This window comes from Sarcophilus harrisii, chromosome 2 (genome assembly GCF_902635505.1).
Source record: "Sarcophilus harrisii chromosome 2, mSarHar1.11, whole genome shotgun sequence".
Taxonomy (NCBI): domain Eukaryota; kingdom Metazoa; phylum Chordata; class Mammalia; order Dasyuromorphia; family Dasyuridae; genus Sarcophilus; species Sarcophilus harrisii.
In genome coordinates, this window is record NC_045427.1 from 103,548,519 (window position 1) to 103,567,696 (window position 19,178).

Consider the following 19,178-nt stretch of genomic DNA (forward strand, 5'->3'; position numbering starts at 1 on the left):
AGTAAGCATCTGAAACTGTATTTGAACTCATCTCTTCCTGAACCTGAACCTTCTTGAACCAGAACTATAAGCATTAGTTACCTTCCTTGTTGTCCATCCATAGATTTACCCTTAGAAAGGACCCCAGGGGCTATCTGGTTCAACCTTCCTCACTTTACAGATGGAGAAACTGAGGATCAAACAATTAAGTGGCTTGGCTAATGTTATAAGGTTAGTATCTGACGTGAAATTTGTCTGAATACTCTGACTTCACTTACTTTGAAGTCATTATTCCTTGAAATCGAAGGAAATTTTGGAACATGATATTCCAAAAAGTTTCATTTGTAATTTAGAAAAAAATGTCCCTCAGACCTGAGCGTAATCATCAAAGAAAACAATAGAGCATTCAAGAAAAAGAAAGAATGAGTCATTCCTTTAAAAGAGACCAAAGGTGAGAAGAATATGTAACATCTAAACCAAGAAAAAAAATGTATTCAGATAGAAATGAAACTTTCTTTTAACATGGCAGTTTTGAGACCCAAGTCAAAGTCTATGACTTTTGACTTTGTGACTAACCATTAAGCTTAGATTTTTTATGATGTGTTGAGAGGTTTTGTAGTAAAGCAAATGGGAAAGCTGGCTTTAGACTCAGAAAGCCTAGTACTTGAATTCTCATCCATCTCTGGTAAATACTGGCTGTGTAATCCTGGATAAACCATTTTACTAATGCCCCAGAAAACTGTCTAAGACCACAAACTCCAGAACATTTGCAGGTATACACTGCTCAAAGGAGTTTCCTCCTTGTGGTTCCTACCTGAGACTTCTTTGTTCCTATTACAATACACAGATTGGTAAAGTAGCTTCCCTATAACTCACCTTCTAGTTCTCCAGCTTAATTCCCTTTCTATAGTAGAAGATATATCTTATTACATAAGAACAAATGCTCAGTAAGAAGAACTTTTTGGTTTCAAACACAATTTATTAATTGAATTGCCTCTAACACTACACTTTTCATGTGACTTCTTTAATTCTTAATCATTTTGTGTGGTTAGAGGGGGTAAAAACCCATCTCTCAAACACCTCAGTAAAACAACTGAGCAAGCATTCTCATCTGGGTGACTTGCTTTTTTAAATGATCTATTTTCAAAAAACAAAACAAAACAAAACAGATCTATTTCCCCTGAAATATACCTCCCCCTTCCCTTAGAGCAGAAAGATGGAAGTCTACTAGAGCAAGATGTTGTCACTATATTAGATGAAGGAAGAAGCTTTCTGTTTATATGTTTTTGTTAATGTTTTTAGTTTCTTTTTTAAACCAAAAAAAATCAGAAATTTTTGGAAAAAAAAAAAAGATATCAATAAAATGTACTTTGAAATCAATTCTAATTATCCTATAAAAGAATAAAAGGCCTGTCTTTTCCTTTTTCTTATTCTTCCTTTCCTTCTTTCTTTTCCTTTCTTTCACTGAAGAAAGAATAAGACATCTGCTAAGAAAAAGTGATTATACTTAGGCGCAAGTGGCTAAACTCTTATTCATTCCTTTCTCTGATAAAAAAAAAAAAAAAGACATTCCTGAGACAGTGGAGCTAATAAAGTCCAACATCTTTGATGATAGTGATGCTGCACTAGAAACAAATTATAGTGTTCAGAAAGTTTGAAGGACTGAAAAGAAATGCACAACGTGTAACAGCAAATTTGCCTGTCAAGGTTTTTTTTTTATTATTATTACTGCTTGCTTCATTTTATTTTATTCTTAAAACTGATGTTTGCAGCGATTTGCTTCTCTATTGGAAATTCCAGTTCTAAGAATACTGATTTACAACTTCAATCATCAACTGACAAATACAGGCCTGCTAAGTGAGAGCCAAGCCATAACAGGTATTTCAAATTTTCATAAGTCACAACATATCACCCTTAAGTGAAGAGTTTCATTCACAGGAACGGATTTTCTAAAATCAGTAATTTTTTTAGAAGTGAAGGGGGAAGGAAAAAAAAGAAGGGAGAAAGAAAAGCAGGGAGATAGGAAAAAGAGGAAGGAAATGAAGGGATAAAAGGAAGAAAAGAGAGAAAAGGAGAGAGGAAAAGACATTAAGCTTAGATAATTATGACATTGAGAGGCAATGTAGGAAGAGAAAGGTCGGAGGGAAAGAGAGGAAAGAATTCAGAAGGGAGGGAAGGAGAGAGGAAGAGAGGGAGGGAGAGAGAAAGAAAGAGAGGGAGGGAGGAAGAGAGGAAGAAAGGGAGGGAGGGAAAGAGGAAAGAAAGAAGGAAAAAAGGAAGGAAAGACTCTTCTCCATAAACTTCATACTTTCAATATACACATCTCTATTTCAAGAAATAGTATGCTCCATTTTTTAATGATCATTAATTTTTTTCCTTTCTAACTCAAGGCTTAACTCTGTCATTTCCCATGAGTGGATTTTTTGGTCATAGATACAAACAGGTTTATGGTATCAATGGTGCACTCAGAGTTAATGGACAAGTGATACTTTGCTAATTATTCCCAACTCTGATAACCACATACTGTCATAAAACATTGCATTTGAATCTCTTAAATTTTATTCTGAAAGTTTCTATAAGACACCAAACTGTTTTTAGCATTGAGTTATTACTTCAGATCTAATGTGTAAACCCTAAAAATATCTTCACTACTGAAAGCCCTAATCCCTAGTCTGATAAAAGCACAAAATTAGAGGCCATAGTCACAAAGGGACCTTTCTCAGTACATCTTTCTTCTCCCTGAATTTTCTCCACACTTTACAGTGAAAACCTGAGTCATGTTTTGCCACTTCCAACACACAATTTCATATTGCCATTTCTTTTTTTGCCCTTAACAGAGAATCAAAAGATCCAGGTAAATGCCGATAAAAACCCTGCTACGCAGATTTGGGTTGATCTACAGCCCTCCAGGAACAAGATGTATGATTACATAGATAGATAGATAAATAGATAATAGATATAGATATAGATATATGAAACATTTTAAAGTCATTTCAAATTCTGTCCTATCTATAGAATTTCAAATAAGAACAAAGATTAAGAAATAAATTCATTTTACACAATTTATACAAATTCATGTGATAGAGAGGTACACTTCTTAATTTTATAGTGTCTAAGTCTCAGAATTAAGGAATTTTTAAGTTAGAATATATGGATATAACATAGTAGCCCCTAAAGGTATAATGTGGCATTGCAAACCAATTCTATTAACTAACCCTTTCTGAAAGGAAGTTAAAATCTGAGAGCTAAGAAAGTGTTAAGGAAATGATTCATGAATGTAAAAGGAATTCATAGAGACTGAGGAAGGAATGGGATAGAGTCATGATGACAGAGGAAAGATTCTACTCAGGAAAGTGTCCCTCAGTTCACTTCCCTTTTTAAAACTGCTTCTTCTGGCATCATCTACCTACTCTCCCTTGGAAATATACCTGCACACACTAGGAGTAGGTTTATACTCACAAACTGGTCCAGCTACTTGTTTACTCACTAACCAAATGCTTAATTTATCACACAACTACTTACTAAGAGTTAATGACTGACCAACTCAAGGCTAGTCAAAAAAAAACATTATTAAGTACCTGCTATGAGTAAAGCTGTGCTAAGTACAAGGAAAAGCAAAAGATTTTTGCTCTCAGGGAGCTCACAGTCTAATGAGGGAGGCAAGACAATACAACTTTGTGTGACAAACTATTGACAGGATATATTGAAGATAAATGCAGAAGGAAGACATTAACATTAAGACTAATTAAAGAAGGCTTCTTGTAGAAGATGAGATTTTAGCTGGAGGGCAGGAGATGAAGATGGAGCTGGAGCTAAAGATGAAGAGGGAGGACATGGCAGGCATGGGAGGACTATCAGTGAAGTACAGTGAGAAGATAGATTATTTGAGAGAGTGGGGGGAGAAGGAAAGAGGGAGGGAGAGAGGGAGAAAGGGAGAGAAAGAGAAGAATAGTGAGAGGGAGACAGAGGGAGGGAGGGGGAGAGAGGAAAAAAAAGAAAGAGTATTTTAACTCGGGTAATATTATCAAAATAATGTTTTCATAAATATACTATTTTCACCATTCCTAAAGTTAGGAGGATCTGAATTCAAATTCAGCCTCAGACATTTACTAGCTATATAACTCTGCACATCATTTAACCCCAATTACTTCCAGATAGATGAACAGAAGATAGATATAGATAAATAGATAATTATCTTTTCTGCATTAAGCTTCAAATCCTTCCCTTCCTTGCTTAGCATTCACTTTTTCCTTATCTCTGTAGCATATAATTCTTAGTTTCTTTCAAAATTCATCTCTGGCATTTTATCCTCAATGAAGTCCATTATATCACTAATTTGTGCTTTCTCCCATCACAAAACCATCTTGTATATTTATATATCATAAACCCATGAGAGTGAAAACGCCACGAGGTCAAACACTGATCTTTGATTTTGTCTTAGTAAATCCAATAATAGAACAAGTATTTTGCACATGATAAATACTTTAATAATAAATATTGGTTAATGATTTGAATTTGATTAAATTGGAAACACAGGAACCATTTGAATGGTAGAAAACAAAAGGTCTCCTCTGCAAAGGGGAAAAATATATTAATGGATCATAATGAGATAACATAGTCAATAGAATAAGCACCAATCTGGGAGACAGAGAGACCTTCATTATACAACCATGCTACTTATTCTCCATGTGTTCTTGGATAAAACATCTACCTTTTCTGGGCTTCAGTTTTCTTATGCATGAAATTCTTTCTTCATCTGAATGGAAAGGTTGGACTAAATGGTACCTTAATTCCTTCTCAGATCTAAACTTCTGACATTATATCATTTGGTAATAAAGACTATAATAATAAGGGATATGGGAGTACAGAGGATATTGATATCTAATTAGGAAGATCTGGATTCAAATTTCCCCTTAGACACACATTGGCTGTGTGACCCCTGATTGTTGTTATTCAGTTGTTTTTTCAGTCATGTCCTACTCTTTGTGACCCCATTTGGGGTTTTCTTGGCAGAGATGCTGGAGTGCTTTGCCATTTCCTTCTCCAGCTCATTTTATAGATGAGGAAACAGACAAACAGGGTTAAGTGTTTTGCCCAGGGTCACACAGTTAGTAAACTGTCTGAGGCCAGATTTGAACTCAAGAAGATGACTTGGCTTGATTTCAGGCCTAGCTCTCTATCCATTGTGCCATCTAGCTGTGTGATCTTGAACAAGACATTTAATCTTTTAGTATTCCAAGAAAATTGCTTAAGATTATATATTACTAAGCAGTTGTAGATATACATTGGTTGAGGAGGCTTCCTCACCTGAGAGTTCTCTATATCCATAAAATCACAAGTCCAGAGAAAGCAAAACAACCAAAACTCATGTGACTTTTTTTTTTATCTTTAACTAGGTACTTAGCACCAACACAATACCTTGCACAAAGTAGTTAATAAGTATTCCCTTAAATTGAATTCATTTAATTTGAAAATCTAAGACTCAGTTGAGTAGTAGAGAAGAAAAGGTCTCATCTATGAAGTGGAAAATTCATTAATGGATCACAAAGAGCTGACCATAGTACTATTGTAGAAAGCAGGACTCTTTGTGATCTTGGATACATTGTTTGGCTCCCTTCCTGGGCCTCAATGGACTTATCTGTACAATGAAGAAGGGGGATATTCATTCCAAGAGAATCAAAACTTTCCATTGCTGTGGGTATTATGTTAGTGAAACAGGATAGAGAGCTTTTATTGAAAGTTAAAAAGAATACAAGGCATAAATATGGTGAATGAATTTTCCAGAATCCATAACTGAGCCCAAATGTGAATCCAACGATCTTTTTTAATGTTATTTTAATTTTAAATATTTTGTTTGATTTTTTTGTTTTAACACAATTATTTCATGTCTCATAAGATTTGAGAATAGAAAAGAAAATGTGTAATTATCTAATCTAAACAATGTACAAAAAAAAATTTTCATTATAATATATCAGACAAATGACCACCTCACCTCTGATCAAAGGCCTTCAAAGAAGGGAAACCTATCACCTCACACAGCAGCTCATTCTACTGTAGGACAGATTTAAATTTTCAGCAGTTGTCTTTTTTATTTTGTTTGTTTTGTTTCCCCTGGCTTCAAGCCTAAATTGGACTCTTTTCATCTTCCATTGATTGTTCTGGTTTCAGTCTTCAGATAATACAAGTGGGTTTTTTTTTTCCTCCTCCTCTATGGGACAGACTTTCAACTTGAAGATAAGATTCATATCCCTTTTAAGTCTTATTTTCTCTTGGTTAAATGTTCCCAATTCTATTAACCAGTCCTTGTATGACATAGACAAAACCCTTAACTATTCTGATTGCTCTCCTCTGGACACTGTCCAGCTAATCAATATCATTCTTAAACTAAGGCACTCAGAATTGAACAGAACATATTAAAAGAGATCCATTGAGAGTAAAATGGAACTATCTCCTCCCTCTTCCAAGAAATAGATAACCTTCTTAAGGTAACTCAATATAACATTAGCTTTTTGGTGCTGTCACATCACATTGATGGTTCAAAACCACCATTTTTTTTTTTTCAGAACAACTGCTCTCCAATTACTCCTCTTTCTTCTTGTGCTGGACCTGTGACACAGCTTCCCTTTCTAATTAATATGTACTGTGTTTAAATTCTACACATGATCATAATCACACATAGAAACCTGGGGAATATGCACATATCTCATGTGCTTCCATTCATTTCCCCAAGGGAGTCAGTTACCAGGTACACAAATAATAAAAATACAAGCCGAGAAAACCCCCAAACCCCTGACCAACATGATATTGCCACTGTACCACTCACATAAACATTAGCCAGGCTTTACTCAAAACCCTCTTAGTCCTCTTAATATTGCATTCAAGACATCACCAATGTTGGGTCATTGGAAAGCAAATTGGTGCTGTTCTTCAGCACTACCCATATTTAAATATTCCCCTTGCTATAGATCATAAATGGGCAGAAGCCTGAAGGGGTTCAGTTGTGGTGCTCAGCTAAATTCCTCCACTTTAATGTCCATTGTCCCGGGCTAACATGGAAAAGATTTTGTGTCGACAGGTGCTAATCTATAATACCTGAACCTGAATAAACAAAAGTCATCTTCCTATGTTAATATCATCAGGAAAGCATACTGCATGTGGAATTTTAAAATTTCATACTGGACTATATTCCTCCTATAAACTGCCAATGTGACCAGTGTTTTAATGATAACCTTTCTATCCTAAGGCTCTATTTATTCAGCTAATTGCTTTCTTTAAATGTTTTATCCACAGGGTCCATGTTCCCCTAGAATTTGAATCTCTTTCCTAGTTTATGTTAATGTCTAAGCTATGATATAGTTGATTCTCTATGTCCACTAAGAACTAGTGAAGCAGCTAGTGGCATACTGGATAGAGTGCTCAGCCTCAAATCAGAAAGATTTGAATTTAGCCTCAAATACTAATTGTGTGATGCTGGATAAATCATGTAGCCTATTTACCTCAGTTTTTTCAACTGTAAAATGGGTATAATAAAAGCATCTTCCTGAAAGTGTTGTTGTGAGGATCAAATGAGATAATAATTATAAAGCATTTAGCACAATGCCCAGCACATAGTAAGAACCATATAAATGTTAGTTATTATACTCAGTCTGGCACATAGCACTATATAAGTGCTTAGTCCCATCTCCTCCAAACTGATTACATATTTTCAATTAGCTGTCTTGCATGTGTTGGAATACATGGGGGAGCCACCTGACAGTAGCTGCTGGAGATCCAACCCAGAATCTCCTCTTGTGAGAAGATGACACAAGGAGACTGAGAGGCAGTTGCTGTTCTCTGACCTCTCTGACCGAGAGGCCATTGTCTGACCTCTCCGCTTCTCTGTGCCTCCAATTTATCTTATTCCTAGTCTGCAGCACCTGTGTCAGCAAAAGCTGCCCTGCAACTCCTTCAGATGTTATGATCCACAGCTGTGGAGGCTCTTAGAGAATTGATCTGTCCCTTAACATACATGGGTACTACCCAAACAAAACACAATGAAATAATTGAGCCCAGAATTAAATGAGAAAGAAACTTAATTAAATAATATTTAATAAATTATAAGGAGCTTTCAATGATCCCAAGCGTCTGCTTCCTTTTAATACCAATAGTCTTCCTGAAATTATAGGCACAGTAGTATGGTAGCTATACTATAGAGCTGGGTTCAAAGTAGGGAAAGCCTGGCTTCAGTTTCCATTTCTGATATTGGCTGTATGATCATTGTAGGAACTTGATAATGCTTGTTGATTTGATCTGACAACCTCTCAGAGCCCTATACAACTCTTTAAGGCTCTACATTATAGAATAGTTACTGACTTGCATTGGTGGAGACAGATTCCTCATTGGGAATTCCTTACACTAATGAAAACACAGGCTTTGACCCCACCCTTGAGAAAAAAATCAAATAGAGGAGGGGGAGGGAGGAATGGAGAGGAAAGAAAAAGAAAGGGAAGAAGAGAAGAGAGAAAGACAGACACAGAGAGAAGAGAGAGACAGAGATCCATACACATACCCATATATACTATATAAATATGTATATGCAGGTAAATATATGTATATACATATAAATACATAGATGTAATATACCTCCCAGAGTTGTTATAAATATAAAAATGAAATATTTGTATAGTATTTTGTAAACCCTTAAAGTACTATATAAATGTGAGCTGTTATGATTACACACACACACATGTACATATATGGCAACATGGAAGGATAAGGAATAGAGAGATGATCTCAAAGTCAAGAAAACTTATCTTTCAAGAGCTGTCCCTGTCATCTACTGAATGTATGACCCTCATAGTGCTCGATACATCTTCCTAAGAGTATACATTGCAGTAAGGATGCCAATTCACACTTACAGAGGAAGGTATTTGCCTAGAAATTCTTATACCAGTAAAAATATGTATGAATAGACCTGTATGTATGACAAATACCATATAGTTCATATGTGTATTGTGTATGTTTGTGCATCTGGATATGTATGTGTGTGCATATGTATGAAAAATAAAAGCATGTAACCTAAAAAGCAATGAAAATTTCTACCATGGGTATATATGAGTGCTGGCATTTTACTGACACTCACTTGTGCATGAGAGAGGTTGTAAAAACATCATCCAGGCCATGAAGGACCACAAAAGGAGACAGGTTCAGAATATAGTGAGAGTGAATGATCACAGCAGATGGGCTGAGTGTTGCACTAGTCTGCATGAAATATTAAAAGAAATAGAGGAAGGTTTCCAGTCTTGGGTAGATCTTCCATGGAAGATTTACTGAAAGTCATTGACAAGAATTGCATAGGACGTGAAGGCTTGTATAGGTTACTGTCTGCCCAGAAGGAGTACCCATACCAATGAAATCAAATAGACACAGAAATATGTCATATTTTTTAAGAGGAAAGATGGAATTCACTAGCATTTTTAGATGTTGTTGTCCCCCTTTCACTGGCCACTTGGACAACTCAGATTAAGTAAATGATCAGTAATATTTCTATCCACAAAATGAAGAGTGTATTTTTAAAGAGCCATGAGATTCAAAGTAAGAAAGAACCTTACAAGATCATACGGTCTATGGCCATAATTTTAAATAGAAGGAAATAAAGGGAAGAGCGGTGAAATAAAGTTACTTTCTCTAGGTCATATATGTAATAACTAGGAATGCCAGAAGCTTAAAGTCAAATCTTTTGATTCTAATTCCAATATTCTTTCCACTAGCATTTGAGAATATCAGAGCTAGGAGACACTGTAGAAATATTCTAATTGAATCATCTCTTTTTACAGACTAGACTCAGAAAAGAATCTTAATTTTAAAAAAATGTTTGATACCCTCCTGCCATGATACTCATTTCAGATTCTCTCATAAAAATTTTTATAAATATCTTTGGTATTCAAATCCAGAAAACAGTTAGCTTCCATGGCTGCTTACTAAATCTCTGATGTACATCTATGGAATCTCTAAACTCAATTTGAATTGTAACATGTTTAGTGCTGTTAGTGTTTTTAACGAAGGAAAAAAAAAAACAAACTTATGCTTGGTATTTATTTTTACTAATGCTTCAGATTTTATACACGTTTGGAATATTGGCTTGTTTAGTTAATTGAGTCTCCAAACACATGTAATTCTAGTTACCTGCTTGTTTTGAAAACTGGATCTTTTTTAGCAATCTTTTGGTAGAATTTCTTTTGCCTTTTCTAGGTTTTCATTTAGCATCTGTCAGTTTTGCAACCTTATATCTCTGAAGGGATGATAAAATTTCACAACATGTTGCTTTGGGTCAGACTAATATCTAAACAAGTTTTATGTAGTCTAGTAATGTAAACCTCAGAAGGCTTCAGACTCTTGGATAGAAAATAAGAATAAAAGGCATTCTTCAAAATAAATGTTGCTTCATCACATACAAAAACACATCTAAATCTTTAACTCTAATTAGCTTATCAAATGCTGGAACTATGATTATCCAAGCATTCCTAAACTTTTTTTGCCTCATGGACCCCTTCATCAGTTCTGGTAGAGTTTACAGATCCTTTCTCAAAATAATGTTTTTAAATGCATAAAATAAAATACAATGGGAAGCTGATTATATTTAAATACAGTTATCAAAGTTGGGGGGGGGGGGTTGGCAAAACAATTGGGGTTAAATGACTTGCCCAGAGTCACACGGCTAGCAAGTGTTATAAGTGTCTAAAGTCAGATTTGATCACAGGGCCTCCTAGTTACAGCTCTAACCACTGCCCCACCTAGATACCCTAATGTTTTCTTTTAAATTCAAGTTTCCAGACCCTACAGTTAAGAACCCCTGAGCAAATATTTGAAGGACAGTCATGGGGGAAAAGAGATTCATTTCATTCTGCTAGAAGGGAGAAGTAAGACCTACGGATAGGAGATTTGGATGAGTATGGAAAAGAAGATCTTTGTAGTGATTAGGGGTGGCCAGAATGGCACTAAGTTGCCCTCCCCTTGATTCACTGCCTGTTCTGTTACTGGAAGTGGTCAAGTATAGGCTTTATCAAGGACTCTATTAAGGACTGGCCTTGGGGGAGCAAGAGGGAGGGGAAAAGAGATTGTATAAGGTGGACCTTAAGATTAATTCCAATTTTAAAGGTTCTAAATCTCTAGAATTAAGAGAGGAAATCATCAGTTGGGACAGAGAGTCAAGTTCACCCACACTTTGTACTCACAACTAGCATGCAAGATGGATAGCAATGCAGATGCCTGCCAATGTGGGAGCTGAGTAACTCAGGACTGATAATACTCACATCTCCTTTTCTTGGGATCTTCATCGCCTCAATCCTTCCTGATTCTTAGTATTTTGCTCTCTGTAACTTCCCTTCTCCCACGAAGAAATAAAGAAAAGGCAAAAGGTCAGATTCAGACTAGACAGTATCTCCCTAAAATAGGTCATTTCTGTTCTCTCCAAGAGCTTGACATCTTGGATAATTTATTGCCTGAACAATTCTGAAATACATCAATGCAAATGTACAGGAGCCTCATCCATGGAGCTGATAGAATATTGTCTCTTATCAGAGCTGTTCATCTGTGTTCAACAACCTATGGGACACAGAAATATTTTAAGGCTCTCCCAATAAACACCAAAACCACATGTGGAAAAATTCTAAATATAACAAAATTGGCGGTTTGGTACTCAAACCCCCCCCCCAATTTAAATTGAAGTACAACCTGTTGTTTTTAAATAACAAGATTCATAGTGTGTTGAGCTAGGAAGGCCCTTGAGACCACTCCCCCTTTTTATAGAATAGGAAACCTGAGACCCAGAAGTGAAATTACTTGTATGGGGGTCACAAGCAATCAGGGGCAGACTTGGGATCCACATCCTGGTGTTCCAGTTCCAAATCGAGTGGTCTTTTTACACTAACCCTTGCATTTAATGTGTGGCCCAAAATAATGTCAGTTTCATTCATTTGCAATGACTGCATAATGCCCGCGTTTCCTCTATTATTTTTCCCCTTCCTTGGCTAGACTTTGAATGGAAAAAGGTGGTTAAGGAACAGAAAGTTGTACAAAAATGTTTCATGGCCAGTTATCTTACTAACAATTATTTCCTAGGTTTTAGGCCCTGGAGAGTAGCAAGAGCTGGAGTGTTTCAGTGAAAGGAGTACGATCACAGAATCATAGACACTAAAGATGGAAAAGACCTGCAAGGTCATCTTGTCCACCCTCTTGTCAACATAGAATTGTTCCCCACAGCATATTCTCAGGGGCTTTTGCTAGCCTACTTGTAAATGATTCCAGTACTGGCCCTGCCATCATTCCCCTTGAGAGACCATTCTGCAGCATAATAGGCCTTTATTTTAGTTTTTTTTCCCTGATATTCAACCCAATTTCCCCTTCTCTCAGCTTTATCCTATTATTCTGAGACATACCCCATTGGACCATACCTTCTCAGTGTTGATACCTTGTCATATTAATTAGTGTCTTGGCTGCCTTAGCAAAGTATTGTCGTTTTAGGTGGCCAAATTTCTGAGTGGATGTCTCATCCAGACATTCCAGAACCGATAGGCAGTTAATGCAGTGAGAACTTTCTTTATCCCATATATCTATTTCCACAATGTGCTCTGGGTTTGTGTGTTTAACAATTTAACAAGCATCTATTACTTGCAAAGCTCTTTTCTATAAGACTGAGACACAAAGACAAAAACAAGCAGTTCTTGTCTTCAAAGAGAATATATTCTCCTGGTTGGGAGGGGGTGGGGGTGGGAAGCAAGTTGGAAGGGAGGCTATAACATTATATAGGTAAGTAAATTCAAATTATTTACAAAATAATTTCATGAGGAAGAAAATGCTAGTAGAACAAGATCAGGAAAGGCTTTGTTTGAGAGGGTGAGCTGTGCTCTCAAAGAGAAAAGAAATGTGGAGTAACGCCTCACAAATGCATAGATGCGAAATGACATGAATAGTGATTACCTGGTAAGCTGGTATTATGATACTAAAAAGTACACAATAGGGAATACCTAGTGGTAGTAGTCATATTAGCTTGAGAGAAGAAAAAGGAAAAGGAAAAGGAAGGAAGAGAGGGAAGGAATGGAGAAAGGGAAAAAATAAAGAGAAAAAACTGGAAAGTTGGTAAAAATTTACAAAATTAAGTTCTGCCCCTCCCCCCCAAAAAAAGTAGAATGAAATACAAATGAGGAATGTTTTTTTTCTGAATTTATCTGTAGGCTAACACAGATGTCACATATGAGATAGGACTGGGTTGGAATTATTTCCTGAAACTAATAGGATTCCCCAGTGTCCTGACTCAACCATCTCATGTTTCCAGTTCCAAGTCCACAATTACCTTCCCCTCAACAGCCATCATTTCATATGACATCTATCAGTGAGGAAGCTGTTTCTGTATTTGGGCTCCAACAATTCTTTCCTTAAGCTTCAATATATCTTGCAGAAATTATGACTCCTTTGAACTTCCTTCAAGTCTTTATGTCTCTAGGCTCCTACAGAGCTAGCCTTGACCACCTGTTTTTTCTCTTTATCTATATGATTTGTGGTGGAATCAATAGGTGCTGTTACTTTGCTTTCCCCTAAAATCCTTCCCTTTCTTTCAATTTTCTTTTCTAAGTCATATCATTGAGGTCAAAAGGACTATTATCCTGAAGATGAGTTCCCCCCATTTCAGGTTTTTAAATATCAAATGGGGAAAAGTGAAGAAAAGTGAAAAAAGCCCTGTTAACCCCTAATATTGCTTTGCCTCAGATTGCTTTGCATACATAAGATATTATAACTTCATTCATACCTGCTCTATGAAAATTCAAAGTACATGGGCTGTTTTATCCCAGAGCTTATGGTGTCTCGTGATATCTTGTGAATTTTGGAAATGTTTTTCAATAACATAAAACTTCTAACCTCACCTCACATTATCTTGTCCACGCCTCTTGATCGTACTGGTGTTTTCCCTCCCATCCTGATCAGTTTGTGGCTTCTTTTTAGTTATAACTGATGGATGGATGCTTTGACCCTGAAGAAATCAGATTCCTAGGGGCTGCAAGTTAATTTTGCTAATGGAAAGAACTTTGTTCAACCCATATCTTTCTCCATCCTTCCCTAAAGATTCTTCTCCCCCACATATTAATAAAACAAAAAAGAAAAGAACATCTTGAAATGAAAAATGTCTTTCTTCTAAGGATGTCAAAGCACCATTAACATCTCAACAGATCCAAGAAAGAAGGAAGGAAGGAACATTGGGAAATGCTCTATGGAAAGAATATTGTATGTAGAGTCAGAGGACATGGCAGTTGATTAATGGGTATCAGGCTAATTCTACTCTATACTTACTAGCTGGGTGGCCTTAGATCATTTCACTTTTGAGGCCCAAGTGGCCACATCTGTAAAATATGGGGGCAGTGGCCTAAAAGATCCCTGAGCTCTCTCCTAGGTTCTATCTAGATCTAGGATTCAATGATCTCTAACTCTAGCTTCCACATAGAAGCTTCCAGGGTCAGCTATAATTAGACCATTTTGTAACCACCTTCAAACATACAAAGGCACATTTCAAAGGGTCTCCTTCAGTGAATAATGTTAACTACATAATTATTCAAACCTTGATATCTTTTGCTTTAATGCTAGCTTCTCATTTGATGCTCTGAGATAACCTTAGCATTTATTTATTTCAACTAAATTATATATCCACTTGCAGGGAAATTATTTAAAAGCTCTAAATACAATAAACTTCTCTTTGCAGCTTTCTTTTCACATTAGAGATTGGTTTTCATTTAACTTACTTGGCTGCTCAATTAGAGCAATGATCTCCCAATGTTTAAGAAGAAAACTTGTGTACTATTTATTTGTTGTACAATTCTTCAGGTCCTGTTCAACTCTCCATGACCTTATTTGGGGTTTTCTTGGCAAAGATACTAGAGTTGTTTGCCTTTTCCTTCTCAAACTCATATTGCAGTTGAGAAAACTGAGGCAAACAATGTTAAGTGGCTGGTACAGGGTCATACAGCTAGTTAGTGTCTGAGGCCATATTTAAATTTTAGAAAACAAGTCTTCCTGATCCCAGGCCTAGCATGTTATCTACTCCATCACCTAGATGGATAGATCTACATTAAGACAATTAATAAATTATGGCATTAATCTAACAATACATCTGGAAGTAATAGCTTCTCATCTGGTAGAGAAAATGAAGGGAAAAAAAAGAAGAAAGAAATGGGAGACATGGAGAGATGGAAGGAAGAAAGAAGAAGGGGAAGAAGAAAAGAAAAAGAGAAAAGATATAGACTGTGTAGTCAGAAATCAATCAATAAATAGGTACTAAGTGACTCTGCTATATACCAAGTATTCTGCTAGCCAGTGAGGAGCCCCAAGGAGTTTATGTTCTAATAAAGGAGACAATAAGTATGTGGTTTTGTGTGTGTGTGTGTGTGTGTTGTGTGTGTGTGTATGTGTCCAATAATGATTAATTTTTCCTAAAGAGGGATAAATATAGTACTAGGACTTCACTGACCCAAGTTTCTTTTTCAGCTCTCACTCCTACCACAGAGTAAACCCAGACCTCTCCTCCTTCCCTTCAACAAGTGAAGACTATCTACTGAAACCTGATTGCTTTCTGTTTTATGGAGAAAGTCCTGACTTCTCAGACTTGCTGAAACCCTGAGATCACTGGAATCACCTGATGACCTGCCCATGGCACAAGATCATGAATCAAGGGAGATAGTATCTATCAAAACTGAAGATGAAGGTCATTGTATCCTTGTTGTATAGTCTTGCTGCATTAGGACAAAATAAACTTTTTTTTTTATCATTTGTTCAATGACTTCTGAGCTTCTCATTTTGTCCCAAAATTGAACATTAGCTAAAAGAGTGTTGGTGTGAGACCTGCCTCTTTCTGAAGTCCATTGCAAATGCCAGAGCTGGAGGGTAATGTTCAATTAAGATGGAAAGAGAGGTGCTGTCAAAATACAAAGGCCTTAAAAGCTAAATAGAAATTTTTATATTTGATCCTAAAGGCAATAGGGAACTATTATAGTAGATTGAGTACAGGAGTGACAGATTCAGATGGGTATTTAAGAAAAATGACTTTAGAAATAATTTGTAGGATGGACTGGAATAGGAAGAGACTTAAAAGCAGGTAACCCCACCAGTAAACTATTGCAGTAGTCCAGGCATGAGGAGATGAGAACCTGCACTACATTGGTAGCAGGATCAGGGAAAGAAGGTGAAGAGAAATTAAGAAAGTAAAAACAACAGAACTTGACAAGTGATTAAATATAGGGAGTGAGAGAGAATGTGAAGAGTGGAAATTGACACCTACATGCAAACCTGGGCAAGCAGGAATCTTGACAGGAACAAGAAAGTTAGGAAGAGGGAAAGGTTTTGGAAAGAAAGATAATGAGTTCAATTTGGGACATATTGAATTTCAAGATATCTAATGGGCAGTTGGAGATGTGAACTAGAGTTTGGGAGAGAGGTTACTTGACTTGTCCGGGGTCACAAAGTCAATATACATCAGAAGCAGAGCTTGAATCCAAGTTTTCCTGGCTCTTGAAACCAGCTCTTTATCCACTCCACTGTCTCTCTCAAAATAGGGCAGGATCTAATGTCGTCATTTGTTCTTGGACTGAAATATGATCATCCTATGTTTTAATTATCCCAGTCATTTGGCAATTTAGACTTTGAATAGCTAATTCTGGAATGAATTAATTCCCCACCCCCTTGTTAAAAGTTCAGAGAATGATGAGTAATTCTAAAAGGGAGGATTAAAGGGATGATTAGTGATTAATTAGAAAAGGAATCAGAAATGACCAACAGTCAGTATGGCTATATCTGAAAAAGAGCAGACCAGGCAAGATTCATTTTCTTTTGTTGTCAAAATTATCAATTTAGTATATCAAAAGAATCTGGAGTTACAGCTACCCTGCAACAACAAGAAGTTTAAAGATCCCTCTCATCTTCCTTTGGAGGCACCTAATGTGGCAGTAGATAGATTGACCCACCTTCAATCAAATATGGTTTCAGACATTTACAAGCAGTATGATCCTTGTCAAGTCACTTAACTTCTGTTTATTTCTAGCTCTCTACATTTCTAAGCCCTATACGGAACTAGATTACCTTTAAAATATCTTCTAATTCTAAATCCATGACCCTATGTAATCAATAGAGTTATATGTGTGAGAAGAAGGGGAGGTGATTGGGACAGAAAGATCTTTCCCATAATGGAAATCACACATTTCTCCAAGGGTTCTAAAATCTACTACTATTCCATATTTTATTTTCCAGAAACAAGACTACACAGTAGACAAAAAGAGACGACATCTGTTTGGATGTTACAAAGTAGCATGGGATTCCACCCTCAACCACGATCAGCAAAGAAGATATACTGAGTTTTACAGAATGTGGATTTACAGACAACTATAGAAAGCTACTACAGAGTTTCAAGTTTACTTCCTTTTTAAGAGAAACATTTTGTTTGATGGGTTGTGACTTAGCCAAGATTCCCAGAGCATGCTGCATAAAGAGCTCTAAAGGACCTAAGCAATTATTCATCACAGAGAATGAAACTGAAGGCCACACAGCTAGTCAGTGGAAGAGCTAGAAATAAGGATGAGGTCAGAGGGTTTAAACCCTTCATTTTATAGACGAAGAAACTAAGGCACATACAGAGGCTAAGTAATTTACTTAGGGTCATGTAGCTATCAACAAGAAGAAACTTTTTGCTCTTTGAAGATGTATTTTTTTTAAGTTAATTTTTTTACTTAGTCAAAATCTGCCTTTTTTTCCCCTCTAACCTCACCCTCCATAAAAAAAGAAAAGAAAGCCCTTGTAACAAATACACACACACACACACACACACATATTTAAGAAAAACAAGTTCTCAAATTAGTTATATACAAATCAATCTATCCATTTTCTGTTCTCCTTGTGAGAGTGGAAGCTACAAGAATCTAAGTTTTATAAATTTCAGTTTTTGAGGAGGAAATCTATTGGCGCTGAATGAAGACAATATTTCCCCAAAATACAGGCTCTGTGAATACTAAAATAAGCAAATATTCACCTGTGTGTTGTGATTTATTGTTATGATTGTTTGTCTTTTATTCTCAAAGAGGACCACAACATCAGAGAAGTGATACCATGACATGCAAGTGATTTGGATTTAGGTGACGGTACACTCTGCTAAGTCACAAGCCTCATTGTCTCCTCTGGAGCCATCTAGTTCCACTAGCAAGATATAGCTCAGAATGGCTGGAGATAGTCCTGGATGCTGTGGAGGGCCTTGGCCTTTTTGAGTTAAGAGGTCTCAATTTGACTGAGGCAACACCCATTGGTGATTAAGGTTAGGTAAAACTTGAGGCAAAAAATGGCCTCTTTTATCTAGTCAAAAATTAATTTGAGAAGGGAAGACTCTCAGTGTTTCTGGCCAAAATAATAGCAATTGCTATAGGAAGGCTTCTCCCTCTAACAAAGATCTCACCCATCAATCTGTAAAGTTGCCTAAAATTCCACAATTGGAAGGAATTAAGGTAATTTAAGTGCCTCTTTTCTCTGGGAGTCTTCTCTTAAATGCAAAAATCCTTAGAGAAATAACTACTTGTCCCTAACATTCTCTTAGAGTGAGTCAAAGAATTAATAAATTAGTGTGACACCGTCTCTAATTTCTTGGACTATTGGAATAACATCCTAATTGGTCTCCCAGCCTTTTCACTTCTTTACCTCAAATACCAGCCCTCTCTAATCCCTCTATACCAAGTGGTATTCCTAAAGCATAATACTGACCATTCCACTCCTCTGCTCAAAAAGCTCCCATCATTCCCTGGGGCCTCTCAAACATAATACAAAATATTCCCTTTGACATTTAAAGTTCTTCACGGTTTGGTTCCAGTCTACCTTACAGACTTACTATACATCATTCCCTTTAATGTGCTCAGCAGTCCAGTCATTCTGGCCTCCATGCTGTTTCTTATACAGGTCGTTTCATCTCCCACCTCTGGACCTTTGCAAAGGTTGTCTCTCATGCCTAGGATGTGTTTCCTCCTACCCTCCACCTCTCAATATCCTTAGCTTACCTCAAGGCTCTGCGAAGTGCCAATTATACTTCATAAGGTCTTTTCTGATTGATGCCTCTAGCTACTAGTTTCTCCACATACCCCTGGAAATCTCCTTGTATTAATTCTGTATGTATTGTGAATTTACTTATTCATGTACATGTGGTTTTC

At 36.6% G+C, this 19,178-nt stretch overlaps 1 long non-coding RNA gene across 2 annotated transcripts; it reads left to right on the forward strand.

The window, feature by feature from the left end:
• Nucleotides 1-1,749: 1,749 nt before the first annotated feature.
• On the forward strand, nucleotides 1,750-17,753 carry LOC116421375. Of its 2 annotated transcripts, none has more exons than XR_004231717.1 (3): nucleotides 1,750-1,857; nucleotides 15,490-15,885; nucleotides 17,245-17,753. It is a non-coding gene; the product is annotated as an uncharacterized LOC116421375 (long non-coding RNA). The 2 variants fall into 2 exon arrangements; XR_004231718.1 differs by having other exon boundaries at nucleotides 1,757-1,857; nucleotides 15,490-15,706; nucleotides 17,245-17,264.
• Nucleotides 17,754-19,178: the final 1,425 nt, after the last annotated feature.